Raw genomic sequence first — 27,629 nt, 5'->3', positions numbered from 1 at the left:
GCCTTGCCAGGCCAGCCACCCTGCTGTGTGATTGACAGCCAGGCTGTATGAATGGGGGAAAACTGCATAAAAAGCAGGTCTCTGGGACTGGAAGAGCAGAGTCGCCACTGGAACGAAAGAACCAACGAGGAACTGGAAGAAGAGGACCCCTACCATGACTGAACTGCCCGGTGAAACCCTACTGCAGGTCCGAATCTCCAAATCCGACGACAGAGAAGAGCCTCCAGGAAACTTCTTCTCATGAGCTGGTGGGACCAAACAGTTCGCCCAAACTGCAAGCCAGGACCCCTCCTCTGGTCGAATTTGCAGTACAGAGCTACAGTGGGCCGGAGAGCCAGGAAGGTCGGACCCTGCTTGGGTTTTAAGGAGCGCACCTTTTATTCGTTGTTTTGCTCTGCTGCTGGTTTCTTCCCTGGGTGGCGCATGACCCTCTAGTCTTCCTACTTCATGTCAGTCCGACAGTCGCTTCAGGAACCGTGAGCCTGCAGGAACCACTAGGAACATCCGCCTCAGCTATAGCTCCCTCTCCGTTTACAGGTACTGAGCAAATCCGGTTGTGCGTTTCGCTCAGCCGCTGTCAAAGTGTTTGAAATCTTTCTCCAATCCGAGGGCTTGTCCTTCTCTTCTTTTTTACCTAACTTTTCTACCGACCTACCTCGTCCAGAGTCTGTGCAACAAACTTTACCGCAAACTACATTGAACCTATTATCTTGAGCAAAACACTTTTGAACCATTGACTTTGGCCCTAAGCCTTTTCTATCTGATTGTAACCTTCTAGTCTCCCTTGTTCAGTTTCCCTGCTTACTTACCTGTTGGTTTTGCCTAGTTTCTAATAGCTTTGTCTTTCCCTCCCTTTTAAATTGCTGGAGTGCCATTTTGCTCCACTTCATTTTGTGAGCTTCACTTGTCTGGAATTTAAGGGAAGTGGTGTGGTGTATTTTCGATTGTGATTCTTAAACTTGCTTATAATAGTGAAATGTTATACAACTGTTGAGTAAATAAATATATATTCTTTTACTTAGAAACCTTAAGTCAGTGTTTGCCTGAACCATAGTAATTTCTGTCCCTTATGTAACCACTGCTCACTTACTCTTGAGATAAGTCTGGCTGTTCCGCTACTGCTACCACTATAACTGTGTAGTACAGGCTTGTACCAAAGGTGAAATTGTACTGTCACTTGTAGTCTTAATTGTATTTAGTGTTCCCAAAGGGTACTGCATATAATTCTGCCTAACAGTGAGGTTCATATTAAGCAGGACAAGTGAATTAATCTTTCACTAGATGGATGTTTACCATGCATAAAGAACAGAAAGGGGTTTTGTGAGAATCCAAGACAGATACATGAATTGGATCATTATGCCACGGTTTGTCCCATTGTGTCTTTGTATCATGTTTTTTATGAGTGTGTTGTAAATCATATGTCAATACATTTGTTGTTTCTGATTTTGCATTTGAATATCATTCTTTGGGTGATCTTAGTATGTTTTAGAATTGAATTATCATGAAATAAAATAGAATATGAACTTTTAGATTGTGACTACTGAGTCCATTTTTTCAGGACTGATCAGTAGTATGGAAGAGGAGTTGGTAACCATCTAATTTCTGAATTGTTAATCCCTATCTCTTCCTCTTGTTTATAATAATTGTGGTCCGCCATAGCTGGTGTCGCGGAAAATCTAATTACACTTTAAGCAGGCAAGAGCAGTACAAATGAGTACGAAGTGAATACATTCCAATAGGTAGTATTGTGGGGCATCACACATACCACAGGTAGTGCCAGTATACCAGTCCCCTGCACTTGCACAATCTCAATGTCACCTGGCCTAGTAGGATCCTTGTCTGTCTTCCCTCTGTTCTCCTCCCTTGCCTCGTCGCGCCTTGTAACACTTGTGTATAGGCACTTTATAAATGCCATATCATATCATAAATCACTGGGTGTCAGTAGCGAGCAGGCCAAAGCAATTAAAAGCAGCCCTGAACTCTTGTAATACCGAGCTATGAGTCCCCTCGGGGGATTCGGTGGAGCAGATGAGTGAAGTGCAGAGGGCAAGCAAGGCGGTCAGTAACAAAGTAACATACAGCAAAGGCAAAGGAGCTCCCCAAAGTTCAGTCTGGCAGCCAGTCTAGCTGCCATACTCTTTATGGGATTCTGCCAGCTGTCAGGCCTTCAAGCTGTCACTGCCCCCTTAGACAAGGGTTGAAGTGAAGACACATTGATAGCACACAGAGGTAGGGAAACATGATACCGGGAGGTTCCCCAGCCAAGAAAAAGTTAACACTAGCACACTATGGCCATCAATAATCTACTTGTTAAGCTCCATCAGATGGGTTTACAGGCTATGAGCCCATCCTGCTTAGGTAGCGACTAGTTCCCATCCGAGAAAAGGACCATAGCAACGGCCCGCCCACTCTTCCTCACGTGCTCTGTGATGTCATCCGTGTGATTTCTGCCAGAGCAATGAAGCGGTTCTGGGGCACTTTCAGTGCTCGGGATGCAGCGGGATTCGGGAAGCGGGAAACGGCTGCGCGGTGCAAGTGCACTGACTGCCTTTGGCTTGTAGTGGTTGGGGTGGGCATTTTATTTTGAACACCGGGAACGTTTCTACGAGATCCTGGAGCGTCAGACTTCATCTTATCTGGGCAAAGCTCTGGCTGCCAGGGTGCAGGAGCACCTGCAATCCGTGGCTGCGGCTGTCAATGCAAGTGCACTGAATGCCTCTTGCTTGTAGTGGTTGGGGTGGGCATTTTATTTTGAATACGGGGAACGTTTCTACGAGATCCTAGAGCGTCAGACTTCGTCTTGTCTGGGCAAGGCTCTGGCTGCAAGGCTGCAGGAGCACCTGCAATCCGTGTGCTCTTGGCTGACTGCAAATACAATTAGCATTTTCTTCACGTTCAGCTATTCATCATGAAAGGTATGGAGGGCTAAGAAAAGGAACAGGGAGACCATGGATGGTGGTGTTTAACTGATCAAAGGGGCTAATAGAGTCAATCTTTCATGAGGGTGTGTTTAGGATGGGTGGTTTTAGAGGGGTCGACTGGGGCTGAGCATCTGTTGCAAGGGGAAGGGGCATCTTGCTATGGAGGGAGGATGTGGCATTATGGTATTGGTCTAGACTAGAGGGAGGGATGGGGCTTATTGGTGGTGCCTGAATGGTTGGATAGGGCACGCTGGTGTAGGTCTGGTGGGATGGGGCACATTAGTGTGGTTCTGGAGGTAGGGGGCACATTGGTGTGGGTCTGGAGTGAGGGAACGGAACATAGTGGTGTGGATCTGGGGGGAGGGATAGGGACAGTGGTATGGGTTTGCAGGGAGTGTTGGGGTACATTGGTGTAGGTCTGGGGAGGGATGGGGACATGGGTGTGGGTCTGGAGGGTGGCATGGGCCATCTAGGTGTGGGTTGGGAGGGTAGGATGGGGCATCTTGGTGTGGCTCGGAAGGGAGGTGGTGGGGGCACATTCGTGTGGGTTTGTTGGGAGGGATGTGGCATATTGGTGTCAGTTTAGGGGTGGGATGTGGCACATAGGTGTGTTTCCGGAGGGAGAGATGGGGCTCAGTGGGTCTGGAGGGTATGATATGATATGATATGATATGGTATTTGTAACGCGCCTATACACAGGTGTTTCAAGGCGCGACGAAGCAGGGAGGTGAGGAACAAGGGGAGACAGACAACGATCCTACTAGGCCAGGTGTCATTCAGATTGCGCAAGTGCAGGGGTGGGGGAGGGGGAAAAGTGCAAGGGGAAGGGGAGGGGGGGAAGTGCAGTACAAGGTAAGTGGCCTAAAGTAATAATTAAATAGGGCCAGCTGGTGGCAAGTGCAAGGTAAGTGCAGAACAAGTGCTGGGGAAGGGGGGGCTGTAGGGATACAGAGACAGTCCCGCAGTGCAGAGGGGTTCCAGGGCATCAGTGCAAGTGGAGAGTGGCTGGGCCCAGGGCCAAGGCCGTTTAGAGAGGTCCAGTTGCAGGATCAGTGCAGTTTCAGTGAAGAATATTAGCTGTTCAGCAGGGGAGAGGGAGAGAGAAAGCAGAAGCAAAGAGAAAGGTTTTGAGGTGCTTCCGGAACCGGAGATGGTTCTGGGTCATCTAGGTTTGGGTTGGGAGGGTGGGATGGGGCATCTTGGTGTGGCTGGGGAGGGAGGCTGTGGGGGCAATTTGGTGTGGGTTTAATGGGAGGGATGGGGCACATTCGTGTGGGTTTAGGGGGAGGGATGGGGAAATGGGTGTGGGTCTGGAGGGAGAAATGGGGCACAGTGGGTCTGGAGGGTGGCATGGGTCATCTAGGTGTGGGTTGGGAGGGTAGGATGGGGCATATTGGTGTGGCTCTGGTGGGAGTTGGTGGGGGCACATTTGTGTGGGTTTGATGGGAGGGATGGGACACATTGGTGTGGGTCTGGGGGGAGGGATGGGTCACATGGGTGTGTTTCCAGAGGGAGAGATGGGGCACAGTGGGTCTGGATGGTGCCATGGGTCATCTAGGTGAGGGTTGGGAGGGTGTGATGGGGCATCTTGGTGTGGATCTGGAGGGGACGGGTGGGGGCACATTGATGTGGGTTTAGGAGGTGGGATGGGGCACATGGGCATGTTTCCGGAGGGAGAGATAGGGCACAGTGGGTCTGGAGGGTGGCATGGGTCATCTAGGTGTGGGTTGGGAGGGTTGGACGAGGCATCTTGCTGCTGCTTTGGATGGGGGCACATTGTGGGACTGGGGGGGTGGTTCATCTAGGTGTAGATCTGGAGGGCAGGATGGGGGCATCTTGCTGTGTGAATGGAGGGATGGTGGCATCTTGGTGGGGTCTGCAATGCACAGGGGCACATTGGTGTTGGTCTTGTGGCACATTGATGTGGGTTTGATGTTCAGGCTGGGCACATTGGTCTGGGTTTGATGGGAGGGATGGGGACATTGGTCTGGGGAGGGATGGCCGCATATTGGTGTGGGTCTGGAAGGAGAGGATGGGGCACATTGGTCTGGGTCTGGGGCATACTAGGATGGGTGGTTTTAGAGGGGGTTGGCTGGGGCTATCTGCGTGTGATTCAGGATCTGTTATAAGGGGAAGGGGCATCTTGCTATGTGTAGGGAGGATGGGGCATGATGGTATTGGTATAGAGGGAGCGATGGGGCATCTTGGTGGGGTCTGAATGGATGGATAGGGGCACGCTAGTGTGGGTCTGGCTGGAAGCGGCACATTGGTGTGGGTCTGACGGAAGGGGCACATTGGTGTAGGGCTGGAGGGAGGGATAGGAACACAGTGTGGGTCTGAGCGGAGGGATAGGGACAGTAGTGTGGGTTTGGGGCACATTGGTGTGGGTCTGGGGAGGGATGGGGACATGGGTGTGGGTCTGGAGGGAAAGATGGGGCTCAGTGTGTCTGGAGGGTGTGGGATGGGGCATCTTGGTGTGGCTTTGGAGGGAGGTGATGGGGGCACATTGTGGGACTGGGGGAGGGATGGTTCATCTAGGTGTGGGTCTTGAGGGTGGGATGGGGGCATCTTGCTGTGTGGATGGAGGGATGGTGGCATCTTGGCGTCTGCAATGGATAGGGGCACATTGGTGTCAGTCTGGGGGCACATTGGTGTGGTTTGATATGGGGCGGGGCACATTGGTGTGGGTTTGATGGGAGGGACTGGGACATTGGTCTTGGGAGGGATCGGTCTGGAAGGAGGGGATGTGGCACATTGGTGTGTACCTGGGGGGGTGGGGCATACTAGGATATGTGGTTTTAGAGGGGGTTGGCTGGCTATCTGCGTGTGATTCAGGATCGGCACATGGGTATCTGTTGTAAGGGGAAGGGGCATCTTGCTATGTGAAGGGAGGATGGGACATTGTGGTATTGGTCTAGAGGGAGGGATGGGGCATCTTGGTGGGGTCTGAATGGATGGAGAGGGAGACACTGGTGTGTGTCTGGTGGGATGGGGCACCTTGGTTTGGGTGGGGGAGGGATGGGGGACATGGGTGTGGGTCTGGAGGGAGAGATGGGGCACAGTCGGTCTGGAGGGTGGCATGGGTCATCTAGGTATGGGTTGGGAAGTGGGACGGGGCATCTTGGTGTGGCTCTGGAGGGAGGTGGTGGGGGCACATTGGTGTGGCTCTGGAGGGAGGTGGTGGGGGCACATTGGTGTGGATCTGGGCAGAGGGATGGTGCACATGGGTGTGTTTCCGGAGGGAGAGATGGGGCACAGTGGGTCTGGAGGGTGGCATGGGTCATCTAGGTGTGGGTTGGGAGGGTGGGATGAGGCATCTTGGTGTGGCTCTAGAGGGAGGGGGTGGGGGCACATTGGTGTGAGTTTAGGGGAGGGATGGGGCACATGGGTGTGTTTTCTGAGGGAGAGATGGGGCACAGTGGGTCTGGAGGGTGGCATGGGTCATCTAGGTGTGGGTTGGGAGGGTGGGTTGGGGCATCTTGGTGTGGCTCTGGAGGGAGGGGACGGGACCACATTGGTGTGGGTTTGATGGGAGGGATGGGGACATTGGTCTTATTGGTGTGGGTCTGGAAGGAGGGGATGTGGCACATTGGTGTGGGTCTGGGGGATGGGGCATACTAGGATGGGTAGTTTTAGAGGGGGTTGGATGGGGCTATCTGCGTGTGGTTCAGGATCTGCACATGGGCATCTGTTACAAGGGGAGGGGGCATCTTGCTATGTGGAGGGAGGATGGAGCATTGTGGTATTGGTCTAGAGGGAGGGATGGGACATCTTGGTGGGGTCTGAATGGATGGAGAGGGGGACACTGGTGTGGGTCTGGTGGGATGGGGCACATTGGTGTGGGTCTGGAGGAAGGGGCTCATTGGTGTGGGTCTGGAGCGAGGGATAGGGACATAGTGGTGGGTCTGGAGGGAGGGTGGCGTACAGTGGTGTGGGTCTAGAGGGAGGGTTGGCATACAGTGGTGTGGGTCTGGAAAGAATGATGGGGACACAGTGGCGAGGGTTTTGAGGGAGGGATAGGGACACAGTGGTGCGAGTCTGAGGGAGGGAAGGGGCGTAGTGGTGCGGGTCTGGAGGGAGGGATAGGGACACAGTGGTGAGGGTCTGGAGGGAGGGATAGGGACATGGTGTGTATCTGGAGGGAGGGATGAGGCATATGGGTGTGGGTTGTGAGGGATGAGGACATTGTTGTGGGTGTGACGGGTGGCATAAGACACATTGGTGTGGGTCTAGAGGGAGCGATGGGTGCTCATTCGTCAGGGGGGGGATGGGGCATCTTGCTGTGAGGAGGGAGGTTGAGGCATCATTGTATGGGTCTTGAAGGGATTGGGTATCTTGGTGTCTGGATCGGAAGGGGGCATTGTTGATCTGGAATGGCGGGACAGGGCATATGATGGGGGCATGTCAGGGAATGATGGAGCATTGGGTCTGAGTGAGGGCTGGAGCACTCTCTTGGGAAGGGAAAGGGGCATCTGGGTTTGAATGGAGGGATGGGGTATGTATGTCTAGATTGAAGGATGTTGGTTTATGGGAGGGGTGGGAGCATGTGTATGTTGAAGAGATGGGGTAATCGGGTGTGGGTATAGAGAGAGGGTGGATGGTGCCACCTGAGTGTGAGTCTGAAGGTAGAGGGTGAAGCATATCGGGGTGGCTCTGAGAGGTGGAGCTTCTTGGTGTAGGTATGGAGGGACGGATGTTGGTGTCTTTGTGTGGGTTTGTAGGGAGGGATGGTGGCATGTGGGTAAGGAGGGAGGTGGCATTTGAATCTTGAAAATGTGTTTGGAAGGAGAAATGGGGCATTTGAGTGTGAATTGGGACATGTAGGGCTGGGGTATATGCTTGTGAGTGGGGGCATGAAGGAACATGAACAGCGGAGCAGCCGGAGGGAGAGCTACGGCACGACCTCGGTTGTATCCCAGACGTGCACTCACACAGCCTGGGGCACCTCTCGCAGAGAGGTCCGGGGTGTGTGGGCAAACAGGCACTGGAGTGCGGTGCTTCCCTTCCATCACTGGGGGGACCGCAACCCAGCAGATGGATGAGGACACCTGGCAGGGTTGGGTTAACCTGCTGGGGATGTCCCCAAACATGCATCGGAAAGGAAGCCCTGTGCGGCCCCCTCTCGTCACCAAGCAGTTCGCTGCGCTGGCCGGGGCCATGCACTCCACTTTCTGACCCTCCAGTGGGTGGGTGCACCCCGTCAGCAGGGAAGCCCCGAATGGGGGCAGCTGGGAGCCGAGGGGAAACCTGACTTCTCTCGAAGGGCGCTTCCCCAGGCAGACAGGGGCAAAGCACGCCGAACGCGAACCCTGAGCCATGGCACAGCAGGCTTACACAACAGGCATCGAAGTTAAACCACAATGGTCTTGGCTGAGCTGGGCAGGGTGCTGGGCTGTCTCGCCACAGACTGCCTCTCCTGCACCTGGCCATGCTGTGTGTGGCTGTCTTCTGTGTCCAGCGACTACCGGCGCAGGATGGCCATGCAGCACGGGCCTTGCGGCCATGTGGGCTTCGGCCACAGGTCGGGACAGGTCGGGACAGCGCACACTCTGCTGCGCCAGAGGCACAAGGCTGGGGAATAACCCCCCCGTACAGGCCTGAGGCCAGCTGCCCTGAGCTTTGTGCTCCCCCGACTACGGCCTCAGATCAGATGTAATAACCCGCTTAATGTATTACTAAGCAGAGGAAAAGAAACTAACCAGGATTCCCTCAGTATCGGCCAGTGAAAAGGGAATCTTTTTAGCCAGCAAGATTTTAAGAAGGCCTTTTGGAGGTCACTCTCTGGTGTCTCCGTAGAGTAGAGGCTCGTACAGAACTCTGTGAATGCCTTGAGTACCTCTTCTGTACATGTGGTTTCCTGTCCCTGCACCATCTGAATGTGGCGTATTGTACCTGCCACCTCCTTCTGCTTAACCTACCTGGCTAAGAGGCGGCCTGTCTTGTTTGCCTGGAGGTAATACTTCTGCCTCAAGAATAGGAACGGTTGTTACTGCTTGTTTAGCTAGAAGGATATTGATTTGCCCTTTGATATGCCTATACTCCCTCCTGATCATTACCCCTGTATCGGTCTCCATTCTCTCCATTACCCCTTTTAAGTGCTGTTCTCGGTCCACCTGGAGGGCCTTCTCCTGTTTGGCTTGAGATGCCTGCTTTGCTATGAGCATCCCCGCATGGTTGCCTTAAAGGCCTCCCATACTACATGTTCCTGCATGTCCAGGGTCTTATTTTCCCCCAAAGAAGTTGCGGATGGACTTGTGCATCTCATTGCAAATGACTTAATCTCTCAGCAGATAGCAGGGGAACCGCCACATCCATAGATCCGCCCCCCCTTCTCCCATTGGATTTCTGCAGGGGAGTGTGGTCGGGCATGGCTATGGGTTCCCTTTCTATGATCCGTACTTGGCCAAGCAGTGTCACCGAAACCCATATGTAATCAATTCTTGAGAATGATCGGTGCACATGTGAGTAGTAAGTATACCCCTTAGAGTCCCCTTTTAGTTCATGCCATGTATCCCCTAATGCCATTCTGTTATGCTAGCCTGTAGTTTACTAGATGGGCCTTTAGATATGGGTGTCCTGTCCATGCTCCTGTCCGTGGATGGGCGCCACGCCAAGTTAAAATCCCCTGTCAGTATTAGCTGGCCCGTTGTTAACTGTCTAGTATCTCCAAAACCCCCTGCAAGTATCTGCCTTGCCCTGAGTTGGGGGCGTACACTGTGGTGATTGTGAGAGCCCCCCATGGTAGCTGGACGAAGAGGAATCTACCTTCCTTGTCGGCTTTTGTGCCTATTATTTCGACGTCAGGTAGGTGTCTAAATGCTAAGAGGACCCCTCAAGCTTTGCTCTTGTCGTTGGCCTGCAGAACCTGGGTGTACCCTCTCAACTTCATTCTGTGTCTGTCTTGCTTACTGATATGGGTCTCCTGGAGCATCACAATGTCGGGCTTGGTTTCCTGGAGGAGGTTCTCCAGTTTACTTCTCTTTAGTCGGTGTGTTTAGTCCCCTAACATTGAGCTTTAGTATTTCGATCCCTTTTCCCGCTACCCATACCCCGTTACGCCCTGAGAGTAATCATGTTGAAGCAATCCCCCTCGATTTAAGCCCCCCACCCCACCCTACCTTCCCTCTCGCCCCCTCCGGCTGGACTAGGCTCAACTTCCCCAGGCTGTCACATCGCCCCCTCCGGCTGGACTCGGCTCAACTTCCCCAGGCCGTAACGTCGTCCTACGTTGCCAGATCTCATTCCCATCCAGGAGAATAACTGCGAAGAGAGCCATTCCTCTGCTCTCCCCTGTTTCCAAGATATGTCGCCCCCCGTCTCCCAGAGCCGACCCTTAGGCTGACATTCCCCTTGTAACCCCATCGGGTCTTAACCCACCGCAGCTGTTAAGTGGACAGTCTATTCATCCTGGGGCTTCGATTGCTGCCCACATGGGCCCCGCAATTGTTTGCGTCTTGTATTTGACCTCTCTACTCTCCTCCACTCCCATGGCTTCTCTTGGTGGCCTTCATGTTCTGGCCTCCTATTATGCCCTCCCCCTGCATCCCCTTCTTCTTCAATATTCAGGAATTTGGGTCCCTCATCCAATGTGGTGATGTGGTGTTGGCGCCCTTCCCACTTCAAGACCATTCCAAAGGGGAATGTCCACCTGGATCTTATCTGGGCTTTGGTAAGGGCTTTGGTCACTGGGCCCATTTGCCTCCTCATTGTTACCATGGATTTGGCTAGGTCCTGGAAAAGTGCCTGCTTCATGGCTGCCAACTCCTTTAATTATGCCTGCTTACCCTCCGCCAGCTGGGGCACATCACAGCTCATGGGGGCCCTACGCCGCGTGGCTTGCAGGCAGGCACAGGATTTCAGGGGAATACTAACCGCTCCCTCACATTTGTAGCTGTGTGTCCGTGCCGCGCCGGCTCTGCTGGATTTCGTCCCGGCGGGCGCACTGGTCCGGCAGCTTTGTCTCCCCCAGGTCGGCCGCTGGGGATCCACGGTGGTCCGCTCACACTCCCAGTCTCGCCTATGTTGCTGTGACTGAATGGGCACCCTGCGTCTTCTGTACCACCCATGTGGGTTCTCTCTGATCTCCTCCGGCTCGACTGCCAGTCCCCACACAGGCATCACTGCTGGAGGCCTCAGGTCCGCTCACTCTGCCCCCAAACGCTCCAGTTGGAGTTTTCTTGGGGACCACTCGGTTCGCGGGTCGTCCCCTTTGCTTTTGCTGCCCTGGGGTCTGGTTTTTAACGCTGCTTATTGCTCCTTTTTCTGGTGGAGGAGGTCACGGGGGCCATCTTGGAATCTTCTTATGAAGCTTTTTGAAGCCTTTGTCTGCCCTTTCTTGAGTAATCTTTCTTCTCCCTCACTTCTCAATCAATGTTTCATCCAGGACATGGCACAGAGGGGGTGCTGGTTGCCAACGTTGTGTCACACCGATGCGGCCATGGAAGCTATGGGCAAGATGGAGGCGCTATTAGGACTCTACGGCTTGTCTGTTAGCGGTCTAGCCTTTTTTTTGCTACAGGCATATATGGAAGCCACGCCCCCTGCGAGTCGCGTTGCAACTCGCTTTCGCTAACTTTTGTATCGTTCCTTACAAGTGCCTTCCTAGATTTCCTCCCGTCCATTTCCCCTTTTGCTGCTATATATTTCCCCTGCTGCCCTATCCTGCTCGCCGGATCTTGGTTCTCTTCCTTTGCCTTCCTTGCATATCATTCTGTTTACGTTTTTTCTGGCTTTGTCTAGTTCTGTTTCTGCTATCTGCTTCGCGCTGCCACAGACCTGCCTTCCCCGGCGGCCGGGTTCCGACTTGTCGGCTCCCACCCGCTCGGGGTTACTTTCACTACATCTCCGTTCTCTCACTCTCTCTCACTCAGACTCACTCGCGCTCTCTCGCTCTCACTCACTCATTCTCTCTTGTGCTCTTTCTCGTTCTGACTTCTGGCTCTCTCTGATCTTACATGTTTCTCCGGTAGTACTATTCCCGTGCTTACCCTTCTTTGTCCGCTTCCGTGTGTACTGCGGAAGTCCTCTTCAGCGACTCTTCCTTACCTCTCCTTCCCGGGCTCCTTCATCCAGAAAAGCCCCGCATCAGTGACGCTATCCTTTGGAGTTACAACCAAGATCATTGTAGAAAGTCCTCACCTGCCTCTGGACCTTCTAATCTACCCGGCCATCGTCATCTGCAGCTACACAGGGTTTTTTCGGCCTTTCAGGCTTTTTCCCTGTTTGAAGGAGCGGGCTCCCCAGGGTTCACTTGACAGTTTGTTTTATTAACGGTCAAAGTGGCCTCGGGAGGAGACCGCCCCTATCTCTTTGAACGTAAGAAGGGGAAAGGATCTCTAAATAAGGAAGGGGAAGAAGAGAAACCTCCAAAGGACCGGAGAAGGAGGCAGAAGGTACTCAGCCACAGTGAAGATCCAGGTGAGGCGATCCCTGGGAAAGGAGCCTTGGGCAGTGACACGTTCACAATGTGGCTTGGCTGCACGACTTGGGCAGCATCGGTGCTTACTTGACTTATCTGCCACCTTTGATACTGTTGACCATGGTCATCTGGGCCGGCCTTTCTGGTGCTGCTCTTTCCTGGTTTTCTTTGTTTCTCTCTAACCGAACAGTCGATTTCCATCCGTCTTTTCACTCTGTGCCATCTGCCTTGAGATGTGGAGTCCCTCAGGTTTCCTCCACCTTCCAGGTTTTGTTAAACATGTACATGAAAACTCTTACCAAGCTTATCTGCTCTCACGGCTTCCAATGTTATTCTTAACAGTTGACACAGATCCTGGTCCATTTAGATCTCTCTTGTCGAGACAACAACCAGGTTTAGGGCCTGCCTCGAAGCTGTGGGTGCATGGATGTGTAATAGCTGGTTCAGGGGAAACAATTGAGGTGTTGGTGTTGGTGTTGGGCCCTCCTTCCTATGCCTTTTGGACCTCCTCTTTTTGGCCATCTTTAGGGGTAAATATATTGTATTTTCTGTCTGCGGAATCTCTGATAAGTCCAGTATGTCAAAGGGGCTATCTTCAACTGAAAACTCCATAGTAAGGTTCTTTGTTTACTCCTTTCTCAGTTATGTGCCCCCTGTGGTGTCCTTACTTGTTATGTCCTCCATGGACCACTGCAACGCCCTATTTCTGGCACAACCCGTCTCCTTCTTATGGCACCTTCAGGTCCTGCAGAACTCTGCAGCCAGAGTAGCCCTTACACACCTAGTTGTGTTCACATTACTCCATGTGTGCACCATCTTCATTGGTTACCCATGGCAAAGCCCATTTCAGTCAAGGCCTAATGTCTAGTTCATCATGACTTTTATGGAACGGGGGCAGAATATCTACAGGCCAAATTCTGTTTGTACATTCCTGCTCGGCCACTCGCTTGGTAAATGCCTGATGTTAAATACTGACAAAACTGCCTTGTACATATACATCCATATAAAAGTGTTGTGTGCAAAATGCATCATAAAGTCAAAGCAGAACCATATTACTTCAAGGCAAATGGTAACTATTGGAAATGCCAGACTAAACTGCAAAGAGTATACCGGATTCAAAAAGTGGCAGGTGTGCTTGCGAAAAGTGTCAAGTGTTTCTGAGTTCATTCCAGTCTAATCGCATTTTTTAATTTTAGGCATTGCAAGTTGCTTTTCATGTTATTTTAACTCGCTGTCCTATAAATCCATATTTTTAGTGACATTGTTAGCTTGGAAATGTTCTTTCTGAGATCTTTAGTTATCTATAGTTTACCTGTACTTGTTCACACTACAGCGCCATTATGAAAAGCAAATAATGTATAGATTGATAATTGTGTTACAGACCTCCGGCACAGTGTATTAGCATGCCCCTGCTGAAGGAGTGAAGTCGTGATATCTGTTGAGCCCTTACAGGAAATATTGTGACAAAAGATTGTGAACATTTGCAATAATAAAGTTTACTTTTTCTGTTACCCAATTCTTGCATGTGCAGTTATGAGAACTGTTTTTCCATAAATGTTTCACTGTTCGGCTTCTTTTTCTTCCAATCCCCCAGGTAAAGCAGGTTCACTCACAAATTTGATCTTTGGTTTACACATGTATATGTATTATTAGTTGCTGTACAGTGTAAGCACTTGGCATAATAAAAACACTTCAATTACCCAATTGTCTATTTATTTATTTAAGCTAATCTGTTTTGTTTTTAACCCCTTAACTGCCAATGCCCACCCCATGACAAGCCCTTTTTGGTGGTTTCAGTATGTCGCCATTCAATTCATTGTAACTTTTTATTTTAACATGTGATATCTCAGCCACATTTGGCCCCCTTTCTTCCCACATGTAGGTGGTCATAACGCCACCTAGGAATCCTAGTTTGCTGTATGGGGGTGAGAGAAAATAACCAAAAAGGGAGCACATTTTGTGTTTTTTCAGAAAATTCCAATAAAATCATGTACAAAGAAGCCTGTGGTTGTTTCCTTGTAAGAGCTAGGAAGAAATGGTTTGCTGTGCTCAATTTCCCATTTTACAGGCTTTCAAGAACAGGTTGAGTGGAAACCAAAAAAAAAAACTTTTTTATAAAGTTACTATCTGAGAGCTATGCAAGTGTACCCCTTCCCCTCCCCCAGTCCATGCGTGGACGGAATGGAAGAGGAGGGTAGGAAAGCTGAAAGGGAAGACCAAGGCATACATTTCTGAAATGTAGACCAAATTCCAAGTTTAGGAAAGGTTGATTTGTGCAGGTCAGGCTACATCTATGTAGGGAAAATGCCCATAGTTTGGGGAAAGATTTAAAAACTGACAGTTAAAAAAAGGTATGTGCTGGTCATGGTTGGACCTGTAAGGTAATGGCTTCTGTGAATATTGAGGAAAGCAATGCCCTGCTACATTCCCCTGACTTTTCCAGTTAGGAAATTGCATATTTTTTGTATTGTTTCACAAAACAAGCAATACTACAAGCCACAAACTGAGCCATGGTACACAGGAATTGCATGCTGACGGCCTAAACAGACATACCTAGCATGTGTAAATAAGGAAAATAAATGTGAGGAAAGGCGAGCATACCATTTTGATAGAGCACAGGCAGACCTTATGAAGGGTAGGTGACTTGAGCAGGTTACAGAAGCATACAGTGCTTAAATCGGCAACTAGATGTAGTTCACATTTGGGAAATGAAAGGGTTGTGTAACAAAGTGCAGTACCAAATCTATGAAAATGTTATGAAAACCAAGAGAAAACAACAAATGTCCTACATTCCCACATGTGTCCCGATGAAAACTGTACCTAATGTGTGGGTGCACCTACCTGGGTGCAAATGGAAAAGGCTAAACCACTGGTAATCCCAAGTGTTTCAGGAGAGCAGACTCCCGTAGGAACCCACAGAGGTCAGACTTGCGCATATTGTCGTAGAGTTTATTACCCAAAAGCCTGGCAAAGTCTGAAATATAGGGGGAAAAAAACACAGTTTTCAGACATTTCCAACCTGGAAACTAATGAAACATACCGCCAACAACACATGTCCTACCTTCCCACAGGTGTCTGGATGAAAACAGTACCTCAAGTGTGGGTGTATTTACCTGGGTGAAAAAAAAAGTGTTGACCTTCCCCAAGTCCAACTGCATTCTCAAGGAGCACCAGCAGGGTCTCCATCTGTTCCCTGAGGTGGAACTATGTAATGCTGCCTAGCCAGAGCTCCAGGATGATCGGGGGTGATTGGCCTTGGACGACTCTACCATGTGGGTCCACCATCCTCAAGCGCAGCTGCACTCCCAGGGAGCCCTGGCAGGGTCCCCAACCTTTCCCGGAGGGAGAAGCTGTAACAGGCCAGCCAGAGCTCCAGGATAGTTGGGGTTAATGTTCCTGGCCTTGGGCAGCTGTCTCCCATATGTAGTGACCATCTCCAAAGTGCAGCGGCTGTCCCAGGGAGCCCTGACAGGGTCCCCTTCCCTAAGGGAGTGGGACTCTTCCTGGAACCACTGCTGAACTGCGGGACATTCAACCCACATGGGAGACAGCTGCCCAAGGCCGGGGACATCACCTCCAACCATCTTGGAGCTCTGGCTGGTCTCTGTTACAGCTTTCCCCCACCAGGGAGCCCTGGATGTGTGCCAATACCGCCATAAAGGGAAAATCTGTAATTCAGCCCAACCAAAACTCCAGGACGGCTGGAGGTGATGTCCCTGGCCTTCGGCATCTGTCTCCCATGTGGGTTGACTGTCCCTAAGTCCAGCTGTAGTTCTGGGGAGCCCTGGTAGGGTCTCCATTCCTCCCCGGAGGCGAAATCTGTAACGCAGCACAGCCAGAGGTGCAGCCTGGGAGACAGCCGCTCCCAGGGAAACACCAATGTTTTGCTGGCATGGGGGAATTTGTGGCCTGACCCTGCATTTGTGTCCCAGCCCACCAAAATACCTCCCAGACTGCCCAATCCCATAGAATAAAAAACTACTTGCATAACGTTGAAGCTCCTTGCGTAACGAAACCTGCAAACAAAACAAAAAGCATTCATTACCTATGTTCAGCCCAGCAAAAACTAATCATAACTATCACGCTCTGATCATCGCCCCCTTTCAAGCCAGCCCTGGTGGTCTAGTGACCCTCACACCCCAGTAAAAACACATATGCCCCTTCCTAGGGGCCGATTTTTATTAAGACTATAGTGACCATAACACAATTTAACCGTATAATTATAGGTTTATGGATTTTGGTCGACTCTCCCCCACGCCGCCTCCCAACTGGTTGAAAATCCCCTGCCCCTTCCCCTCATTTTCTTTACATTTTTTAAACCACCAAAGGTAGATAGTGGGTTGTGTAAGATGGTGGCGCGGCGACCTACCCCAAAATCTGACATTAAAACAACTTTGGTACAAAACATTTGAAAAAAATTCAACTAGTTCAGGTTCAATTTGAACACATAGATCCATAATTATGCCAACGGCTATGATCACTTTGGTCCAATTAAATGGCTATAATAAATCTTAAACCATGAACTGATAACTCTAGTAATATAATAAATGAAAATAAGGCCTACTTTAACAATATAAATACTTTCATGAAATATACATGACTGAAATATGAAGCTGTCAATGAAAAGAATTACATATTGAGTACAACAATGAGCTGAGTGATGGCATAAAAAAAGGAGAGAACTTTGACCATGTTTCTAGGTGGACACATAGGAATAGAGCTATGAGACCGTGGGGGGCTGTACCTTCAGAAAGATAATCGCCAGCATATAAGGTATTCCCAGGGCATGTACCCTATCCACTTTATCCTTTGCCAGGTACCAGTATGTAATTCAAGACCTGGTAGAGTTTTGAAGAATGAACAACTCTGCATTAGAAGGCCAAAAGATCTGAGGGTATTGTCTTTGATCCCACTAAAATATATCTGCAGGATGGACTGTGGATAAGACCTACTTGAGCATGGGTATGCAATGACGTTGGCAGATGAGGTTCAAGGTTGGCAGAGTTATTGTGCAGCTGCCTGCAGGAGGCACCATGGTGGGGGGCCAGGCAGCTACCATGACAGCGCTGATTGACTTCAAGTTGGCAGCTGACAATTTGTACCTGATACAAATCGCTAGATCTGAAGATGGTGACTTACTCAAAAGAGCCAATCAATTTGCCACGTACACACAAGGACTTGGGCACATTCATTAACACCCTTCCTTTTACAGTATCAAAAGGGGCAGGACTATACAGGGAGGCTTTGGTAGAAGACCTATTATGGGAGTTTGCAAACAAGTGTTGCAGTAAAGAGCGGAGTAAAAGAGGAAGAAGGAAGGCGAAGGGGGTGGAAAGAGAGTAAGACTTGAGGTGGATGGGAGAGGAAGGTGAAGATGCGTCAAAAGAAGGGAAAGGGGAGAGAAGTGTGAAAAGGGGAAAACTAGCAAGGGGGAAAAGGAGAGAGATGGAAGGTGAGGCACAAGGGAAAGGAGGAAATTACTTGGAGAACATTTTAAAAGGTACAGACAAAATTGGTGTAGGAAGATGAGGGCCACTGATGGAGGAACATTTTGGGAGAGGTACTGAGGAAGAAAAGGAAGGTGGAGGAAGGAAGAAGTGCAGAAGGTGGACCCTGAAAATAAGGTAAATACTGTGGAAGAAGGCATGTGTCCACTAAGAAGTATGCTAGCTGGTGCCTGGTTGTACATCTTACCCTAATAACTAGCCCATCAGAAGTAGAGAGGGGTAGTGGAAAGACTAGGACAAGTGCAGTACCCTGGGTAAACCAACTTGACCATGGTTTAACTCTCAACACCAAGCTGAGTGGGCCTCTCTTCAGTTTCTGGCCCTGCCAATGCATCACATCATCAGTTTCTGGCCTCTGGAAGGGCCTATCTTTGTCTTCAAGCCCAGGACAGACAAATGGTCTTTCTGGCAAGGAGAGCAAACAAATCTTCATGCCTATTAGGGCCAATGCGTCATCAATCCTAGGAGGGTCAACCCATGCTCATATAGAGCACTAGAGGGGGACTAACTGAACTGAATGACACCTGGCCTAGTAGGGTCGTTGTCTGTTTTCCCTTGTTTCCCCTCCCTTGCCTTGTCGTGCCTTGAAAAACTAGGAGCGTTATAAATGCCATATCATATCATCATATCATATTCACACTTGGCAATACAACACTAGTTGAGTAATTATTTGAGTAAAAAGAAAGAGGCACTGTTTCATTGTCGAGGTCGGGCCGGACAACAATTTCTTAAAACTAGCTGAATGCATCAAGATGGGCAACCAGTTTTATATATGCAAAGCCAAGAAGGACAAGCATTACGAGGTGAAGGGGAATAACGTTTTTGCTTGTTATCAATTTGCCATCAGACAACAGAAATATTGTGAGACCACTGAGGAGTTTGTTACAGCACTGTGAAGGTTGGCTATAAAGTGTTGTTTTGAACATTATCAGAAAGAGTACATTCTGCACAAGTTGATGATCAACAGGATATCAAGAGGTCCACTCGTCTAATGGGAACTAGCCCACTCACACTTAAGCAGCTATTTCCCATTAGAGAAACGGCCCTCTGACCTGGAGAGGCAGAAAAGTCGGAGGGCCGTTTCTCTAATGGGAAATAGTTGCTTCAGTGTGAGTGGGCTAGTTCCCATTAGACGAGAGGACCTTTCTGCCTATCCAGGTCGGAGGGCCGTTTCTCTAATGGGAAATATCTGCTTCAGTGTGAACGGGATAGTTCCAATTAGACGAGAGGACCTTTGTGCCTCTGCAGTCGGAAGGCCGTTTCTCTAATGGGAGCTAGCTGCTTCAGTGTGAACGGGCTAGTTCCCATTAGACGAGAGGACCTTTGTGCCTCTGCAGGTCGGAGGGCCATTTATCTCATGGGAAATAGCTGCTTCAGTGTGAACGGGCTAGTTCCCATTAGACGAGAGGACCTTTCTGCCTCTGCAGTTCGGAGGGCCGTTTCTCTAATGAGACATAGCTGCTTCAGTGTGAACGGGCTAGTTCCCATTAGACGAGAGGACCTTTGTACCTCTGCAGGTCAGAGGGCCGTTTCTCTAATGGAAATAGCTGCTTCAGTGTGAATGAGCTAGTTCCCATTAGACGAGAGGACCTGTTTCTCTAATGCAAGGTTGTCCAACATACGGCCCGCGGGCCATAATGTGGCCCACCAAGCCATTTTATGTGGCCCGCGAGGCCGTATGTTGGACAACGCTTGAGTAAAAAAAAGATTTTTTTTTTTTAAATGTGCCTGTGCGCAAAACTACTCTGTGCTCTATTCGGGACACATAAAAGAACAAGATGAATGAGAATTCTGAGCGCACACTCACTCTACTAGACTGCTATCAGCATCATCAGTCACAATATTTTTGGGGGGAGACTTGGAAACATTGGCACAAAAGGAGCCGCTCTGTGCTGGATCACCATCCTTTCACCAGTAAACCCGATTCAATCACCATGGCCCCCTTACAAATCCCAACCATGCTGTGATTGACCTGTGGACTCATACATAATCGTATCAATACATTTTCTCTGCATTTTTTATGGCGAATGCCAATTTCACCACATTCATTTGCGTCAATTTTATTGCTTTTTTTTACCACAAAAACCGGTGGCAGAATCCCTGCCCCCTCACTTTCTATATACCTTACCCAAAATTACCATCTATATTTTTTGGGTAAAAAAGCGTAAAAAAATGCAGCAACAAAATGTTTTGTCGAAATTGCCATTCAGCAAAAGTGGGCAATAGCAAATAATCTACACACTCAAGAACAACCTTTCAAAAAATGCTCTCCAGAAATGTATAGAAAAGAAACAAAATCCAAATCCAAATCAATGGGAACCAAAGTTTTCGTTTGTTAGTGGATTGAGTTTGTTCACAAAATGGATCGGAGTACACTTTGAATAGTTGCTGCAGCTCTGGAGAAAATACGAGTGAAGCTGAGAAACTTAACCTTTGCAGTGCCTTTTTTTTCCTCGTCTCGAGACAAAGAAGAACAGCGGGAGCTCAGTTACATTTACCTCTAAGCACAGTGCGGATTGATGAAAATGTCCATGCATTATACCAAGTACATTGGACATTATAGATGGGGCCAGTGGGGTATCAAAGCATGGTGAATACCACATGTACAGCACAATATATTACCCTAGTAGTGCCCCAATAACACACTGCAACCTGCAAATGGGCCTCAGTGGACTACCTGCCAAGGTTTCTGGAAGTTGCTTATGATCTTGATCTGTGATCTATGATATGATCTGATATGATAGGTTATTTATAACGCGCGTAATACCCATGCAGCAGTGATCCCAATCATAAAAGTGAAACAGGCAAGCCCAACAGGTATAACTTATTTTCACTCTTTTGGTAGCGCAGTCTGAGGGCAGCCTATACCCTTCAGGAGAGGTGTGAGCTGATACAGTTGCAACACAAAAAACAATAGTACTATGTTCCCAAAATACCTTAGCTCTTGTCTTTCGGATCTCAGCAGAGCCAGGCTTTTCAGCATCAGACCAGAAGCATGGGTGCCTTTGCCCTGGGCTGGGGTCAAGTCGGAGAGCAGCAGCGATGGGCCCCAATGATGCAGTTCTGTTTGGCAGTGGTGCTGATTTGCGGGTAAAAAACGCTGGGAACAGTAGGCCGTGCCAAGTGGATGGCACTGGAAGACTCAGTGACCTCTGGGCCCTGACAAGGGAATACTTGCCTTTGGCGCTGTGCAGGCTCGGCTGACACAACACTACATATGGTTATGGCAAAGATGTCAAAGCTTCAGCATTGACATTGAGCAGAACTCTGAGATTCAGGGGTGGTGGAGCGTCGAGGTCCAGGATGATTATGATGGTGTCAATGGGGCCAGCGCTGAGCAGCTACGCTCAGAGGGCCATGGGCCCGTGTGGGGCCGACAGGCCAGTGGGCAGACTGCAACAGGCCTGCTCGAGCCATCCTGCTATTTATACAAATCTTGGGCCGAGCAGCGCCTGATGGGAGAAAGGAACTGCGCTACAATCTGCTCTTTTGCTGGGCTCTGCCTGCTGGAGCTTCCCCCTACACGCGGGACAGGCAGCTCTGCAGACGCTCAGAGCTTCCAGGGATTGGGGGGTTGGGGCTGGGTCAGGGCCTGCCTTCTCACCCTCGCTTAGCGGGGCTTCCCAGAACTGACCCAACCCCTGCCCTCTTGCATGCAACTCATACTTAGCTGGCAGGGGAGAATGTGATCTCAAGGGCAGATCTCCCAGGGTGAGGCTTACCCATTGCACATCGGATTTTCTGACCCCTGCTATGTTCCCAAATGCGGGATACACGAGTGCATTATTTATGGTAGTGGGGGACTGCATTCGCGCTCTACCCCCGATTTATTGGTGAAAGAAAAGGTAAAGCGTGCACTCGGCCGGCTAGGTTGCATACTTTTAGATTGTGCTCACATTGCGTTTCTTCAATTAGGTTCACCTTTGGGTGATCGCGTTTCCACATTTTATCTGTTGAATTGAATTATGCTTCTTTCATCACCACAGAAGTAATGTGTATTACAGAGATAAGCTGCCATATGTATTGGGCACACTGCACATGCTCAGGCGGCATCAATCATGCTTTGTACAGGACAATGCTGGCCTAAATTGGGAACACCCAGCATAGACATGTTGCTACAGAGGCATATTTTGGGTAAAACCACCATGGCAATGTGTTACATCAGTGACAGTGCTGTCTTACACTGTGGACACATTGGGCCTCATTCCGAGTACGGCGCTAACCGATGGCGCTATTAACGCCTTGGTTGACGCCGTACCCGGACCGGCAGTGCCTTGGTGGATGGCGGAATCACCGCCCCATTCCAAGGTTGGCGGGGCGGTAATTCCCCATTCACCAAGGCTCTTCCCCATTCCCGAATGAGCCCCCATAGGGCTCAATGAGAATGGGAAAGATGCAAATAACGGTGACCGTTCATTACGATCACCGTTATTGGCTTGGGGGCCCCTTTGCGCCCTCGACTTTAACACCTGCTCAAAGCAGGCGTTAAGGGCGAGGGCGCAGAGGGAACTCGGAGTATGGCGGTAAGGGATTACCGCCACCGGTCTCGTTACCGGTGGCCGCTATCCCTTACCGCCATACTCGGAATGAGGCCCATTGATCATTAAAATGTGTTGTGTTGTAAAATGTTCTTTTCTGCTGTTGGTGACATGGAATTTTCATGTTCCCCTTTAGAACTGATTGTAAACTTATGGCTTTTTGGTCACCTTTTCTGCTGTAAAATGCACCATTTTAACCCCTTATTTGAAAATAAATATTCTTGGGGGGGGGAACTCCCCCAAACCCTCCCTAGAATCTTGTAGCTCCCTCGCTACGCTCGGTCGCGCCCAATATTTCTGAAAAATATTAACACATAGACACTGAAAGAAATCACAAGCAACTAACCTTTGATCACTGCCCATGACACCGAAAGCTATCCTTGGGACTGCATGGCTATCACTGCCTGTGATGCTATTGTGTCAAAGGTCACACAATATTGCTTTTTAATATACTGCTTTGGGTGAGGTTGTTGACTTTTGGCTCGCCGGCCCACTGGGTGACAAAAAGTTAATGCTTCGGCCCCACATTCAAAAAGGTTGGACAAGCCTGTTCTAATGGCAAATAGCTGCTTCAGAGTGAACGGGCTAGTTCCCATTAGACGTGAGGACCTTTCTGCCTCTGCAGTTCGGAGGGACGTTTCTCTAATGGGAAATGGCTGCTTCAGTGTGAACTGGCTTGTTCCCATTGTTAGGCAGAAACCTGTGCAGTTCCCTCTGGGACCACTGCAAAAGATTTAAGACTACAGGTGTTTGGCAGTAAACCCACTTGATAGCAGTCTGTACCACACAGATTCACTTGGTAGCTGTGGCTGAGCGGTCAGACTTCCCTCAAGAAGAGTTAGGCAGTATACAGAGTATTCACAATAGGTCAAAAGAACATAGTAGAACAGGTAAACACTGACCAGAGCTTGGTGTAAAAGAGATATAATTATTTATTTAAAACCACATCTAGAAAAACACACAGGCACTAATAGTAAGCAATTCAAAAACACGGTCACTAAAAGATATACACTCCCTTAGAAGAATATTAGACAAGTCTTAAATAAAGCCCCACTTATTTTCAGACAGCGGTGAGCGCTTAACGCAAATGGCACTCTAATAATTTGTTTAAAAAGGGATAGAAAAGCAGAATATAATATGAAACAGATCCCAACACTTTCATAAGAAATAAACAAGAGAGGAAGGCAAGTAAAACTGTGAAGTTAGAGTTCAGAAAGCCGGATCCACTTCAAGAGGATCAGAACAAAATGTGTCCAAGGTCACACGGTTGAACTGCACAAGAGTCTTGCAAAGGTTCAAAAAGAGTTGGACCAAAAGAAAGGGACCAGTTAGAAGGTCAAGGCGGCCAGCCCAGTCCAGAAGGTTAAGGGGTTATTATTACCTTGTAGCAATCTTTAGAAAGGGAGGCCTGGCGGACACGGTACCTTAAAGTGGTGAGAATACTCCAGCGGGGGCAGTTGTTCCTGGCAGCGGATGCAAGTCGGTGCTTCGTCCGGGGGAAGAGAGGATCTCATCGGGGAGGAAGACAGGAGTCCGTTGCACTGCCAGGGAAGAAACCAGCCACGGAGTTCTCAGGTAAAAGGAGCGGTCCTTTTATTCGTGGTCCAGTGGTAAGTGGCTATCCGGTTGCCGGGGTGCTTGGCACAGGCAATTCGACCACAAGACGTCCTGGGATGCGACGAGAAGAAGGTAAACTGGTTGTGGCCCACCAGTCAGGGGAAGAAGCCTCTCCAGCCGGGAGATCTTCTCTGTCGTCGGGAAGTGGTGAGTCGGTTCCGCAGGGCTCCACCGGTGGTGTCGTTGTGTTAGGTTGGCTCAGCTCCTCCCTCGTCGGATTCTCAGGTCCTGTGGCGACTTCTGAAGTTCCAGTCCCCAAAGCCCTGCTTTTATGCAGCACACCCCCATTCACTCAGCCTAGCTGTCAATCAAACATGCTAAGTGGTGAGCCGGCCGGCTCACCACTTGGGCCAATCACACAAGAGTGCGACTTGAGTTACCAAGGTAACTCAGTCTAGGGTGCCTAAACCCCTCCCACACACCCTGTGGTACCCAGACAGAGTGGCACCACTTTTGGAGGCTTCTGTGGAGAAGCACGCCAAAAAGTGGAACAAACGGCTCGACTTGGGTTGGAGTCACAGAAGAGAACACAAACGCCAATTTAGAATCGAGTCCTGGCAAAAAATACCAACCGGCGAATTAATATTAAATAAATAAACCGGCGGTATGCTCGAGGCTATGAGAATTAAATAATTAAAGTTGGTAGCCTCGAACAATGGGAAAATCCCATAGGGATATATTCGCGGTCGAATATAAAAAGTAGTATCCACTGCCACCAGCCAAAACTCGATCAGGGGGGACGGAGACGTGCCCCCTCGACTAACAGATCCCGGGGCAATCGAATTGCCCTGACCAGTAAATCCACAATATGATGGTTTGTACTGGTTTCTGTTCATAATTTGGGACTAGTAAAGCCAATGGTGACTTTACATGCCCTGGGAGACAGTTGTCAGTCCCAGGGTATGGAGTCTATGGTGGGGTGTCACTATGACACACCTGTGTTACTGCACGGAGGGTGCTGTGTAACACACATAGGGCCTCGTTACACGGTAGTCGGTAAGGGTTTACCGGTACCAGTATTTTACCGGTACCGGTAAACCCTTACCGCCTTACTACGAGGTCCCTTTGCGGGTTGGTACATTTAGCAGGCGGTAAAAAACGAACCCGCAAAGGGACCAGGGTGCTAATTACGGTACCGCAATTTGCAGTACCGTAATTAGCGCCTTCCCCATTCCCATTATGCCCTATGGGGCAAAAATGGGAATGGAGAAGGGCAATGGAGGAAGGAGGAATTACCACCTTCCTAACCTTGGAATAGGACGGTAATTCCCCTTTCCTCCAAGGCGGTACCGGTAAATTACCGGCATGAACCATGGCGCTAATAGCGCCATGGTTTACCGCCTACCGTGTAATGAGGCCTACAGTAAAAACACATGAGACCCTATGGAGTAAAGGACCCCATAGCCCATAAAACACATTAACCGTCAAAGGAACACCATGAATCATGTCTAAGAGTGGGAGAAAAAGAGTCTCACTCTTGGAAGGAGAAAAAAAACAAACTCCAGAAATCCAGCAAAGCTGCTGGGGGACTCACTAGGTTAGGAAATTCAGCCTAAAGACAGAATTCTCCCTAACACTCGCCCCCCCAGACTAAGGGACAGGAGGATTTAATCCACTCCTAGATGAATCTCATACCTCTAGTCGATGACATACATCCTAGAGAGACCATCATCATTTTGGTGGTGACACCCTGACCTGTGCTCAATGGTGAAATCAAATCCTTGCGGGCAGATTGACCATCTCAATAGTTTTGGGTTTTCCCCTTTCATTTACATTAACCATCTCAATTGTTGGTGGTCAGTCTGAATGACAAAAGTAGAACCATACAAGTATGGCCTAAACTTCTTCAGAGCCCACACAATAGCAAAACACTCTCGTTCAATGGTTGCCCTCCTTGTTTCAGGATCCTTCAGTTTTCTACTGATGAAGCAAATGGGGTGCTCCCTACCTTTCCCATCCAGTTGACTGAGGACTGCACCTATTCCTACATTTGAATCATCTGTTTGCACAATGAAAGTTTGGTGATAGTCAGGAGCTCTGAGTACTGGGGCTTGGCAAAAAGCCTTTTTCAGGGTTTCAAAGGCCTGATTGCATTCCTCATTCCACCTAACCTTTTAAGGGAATTTAGGAGAGGAGGTGACATTCACTGGAGAAGCTATGAACCCATAGTTCCCAATGAAATTCCTGTAATACCCAGTGAGGCCTAAGAAGGCTCTCACCTGAGTCTGAGTAGTAGGTGTTGTCCAATTTTGCACAGCTTCAATCGTACTGGGCAAAAGCCTTATTCCTCCACCTCCTACCTCATGTCCAAGGTAGACCACTTTACTCTGTCCAATCTGGCATTTACTTGCCTTTATGGTCAGATTGGCCTTTTCAAGAGCCTGCAAAACATATCTCAGGTGGTCCACATGTTCTTCCCAGGAATTGCTGAACACTGCTATGTCATCCAAGTATGCCATGCAGAGGTCCTCCATCCCATTCAGAACCTGGTTTACCATCCTTTGAAATGTAGCAGGTGCATTTTTCAATCCAAAAGGCATAACCTTAAACTGGTATAAGCGAACTGGGGTAGAAAATGCAGTTTTCTCCTTGGCATGGTCTGTCAGGGCTATTTGCCAATAGCCTGACGTCAAGTCAAATGTGCTGAGGAACTTGGCTGCACCAAGTCTATCCACCAACTCATCTGTCCTTGGCAAAGGGTGGGCATCAGTCTTAGTGACTGCATTAAGAGCTCTGTAATCCACATAGAATCTAAGTTCTTTAGATCCTGCCTTTGGTACTAACACAACTGGGCTGGACCATGGACTAGTAGAGGGCTCTATTACCCTGAGATCAAGCATCTTGTTGACCTCACCTTTGATGTGGGTTCTTACATTCTCTGACATTCGATAACCTCTGCTTTTGACTGGCAGACAGTCACCAGTGAGTATGTCATGCTGTCCCCCAGGGGTCAAGCCTGGTGAAAGTGAGAACAGAGAGGCAAACTGATTTAACATAGATTTGCACTCTTCCTGTTGCTCAGGTGTCAGATTTGAAGAGAGATTTACTCCTTCAATCTTTTCGTCTAAAGGTAAGCCTCTGTGGAGATCAGGAAGAGCTTCATTCTCTTCTTCTTCCTCGGATGATGCTAGAAGCAAAGCTCCTACATTGGGTCTGGAGACATACGCTTTTAGTCTGTTGGTGTGGCAGACTGTTGGAGCCTCCTTGGGATAGCCCAAGTCCACCAGATAGTTGACCTCTCCAAGTTTACCCACAACTTTGAAGGGTCCTATCCATTTGTCTTGCAAGGCCCTCTGCTTTGTTGGAATCATAACGAGAACTAGCTGGTCCTGAGTAAACTCAACCATGTTAGCCTTTTGGTCATGCCAGTGCTTGACCAATGCTTGTCCAGCTTTCAAGTTATCACTTGCTTCTGCTATCATTTGGGACATTCTCCTTCGGAGACCTATCACATAGTCAGTCACTCTGACTGGCTTGCGGGAAGGAGCACTCTCCAACCCCTCCTTAATCAGGGCCAATGGACATCTGACCGGGTGACCATAAAGAAGTTCAAAGGGAGAGTAACCTACTCCCTTCTGAGGGACTTCTCTATAAGCAAAGAGAAGGCATGGCAGTAGAAGGTCCTACT

At 49.4% G+C, this 27,629-nt stretch overlaps 1 protein-coding gene and 1 non-coding gene across 2 annotated transcripts in view; one reads left to right on the top strand and one right to left on the bottom strand.

Annotated features, from left to right (window-relative positions):
• The window catches only part of LOC138498471 (zinc finger protein 84-like), a 762,144-nt gene that overhangs the window by 179,584 nt on the left and 554,931 nt on the right, over positions 1–27,629 (bottom strand). The window lies entirely within an intron of this gene.
• LOC138498970 (U1 spliceosomal RNA) lies at positions 21,509–21,670 on the top strand. Its single transcript, XR_011279057.1, has one exon. It is a non-coding gene; the product is annotated as a U1 spliceosomal RNA (small nuclear RNA).

Source organism: Ambystoma mexicanum, chromosome 5q (assembly GCF_040938575.1).
Source record: "Ambystoma mexicanum isolate Mex_15411 chromosome 5q, UKY_AmexF1_1, whole genome shotgun sequence".
NCBI lineage: Eukaryota > Metazoa > Chordata > Amphibia > Caudata > Ambystomatidae > Ambystoma > Ambystoma mexicanum.
This window is presented reverse-complemented; position numbering and strand designations above follow the sequence as displayed.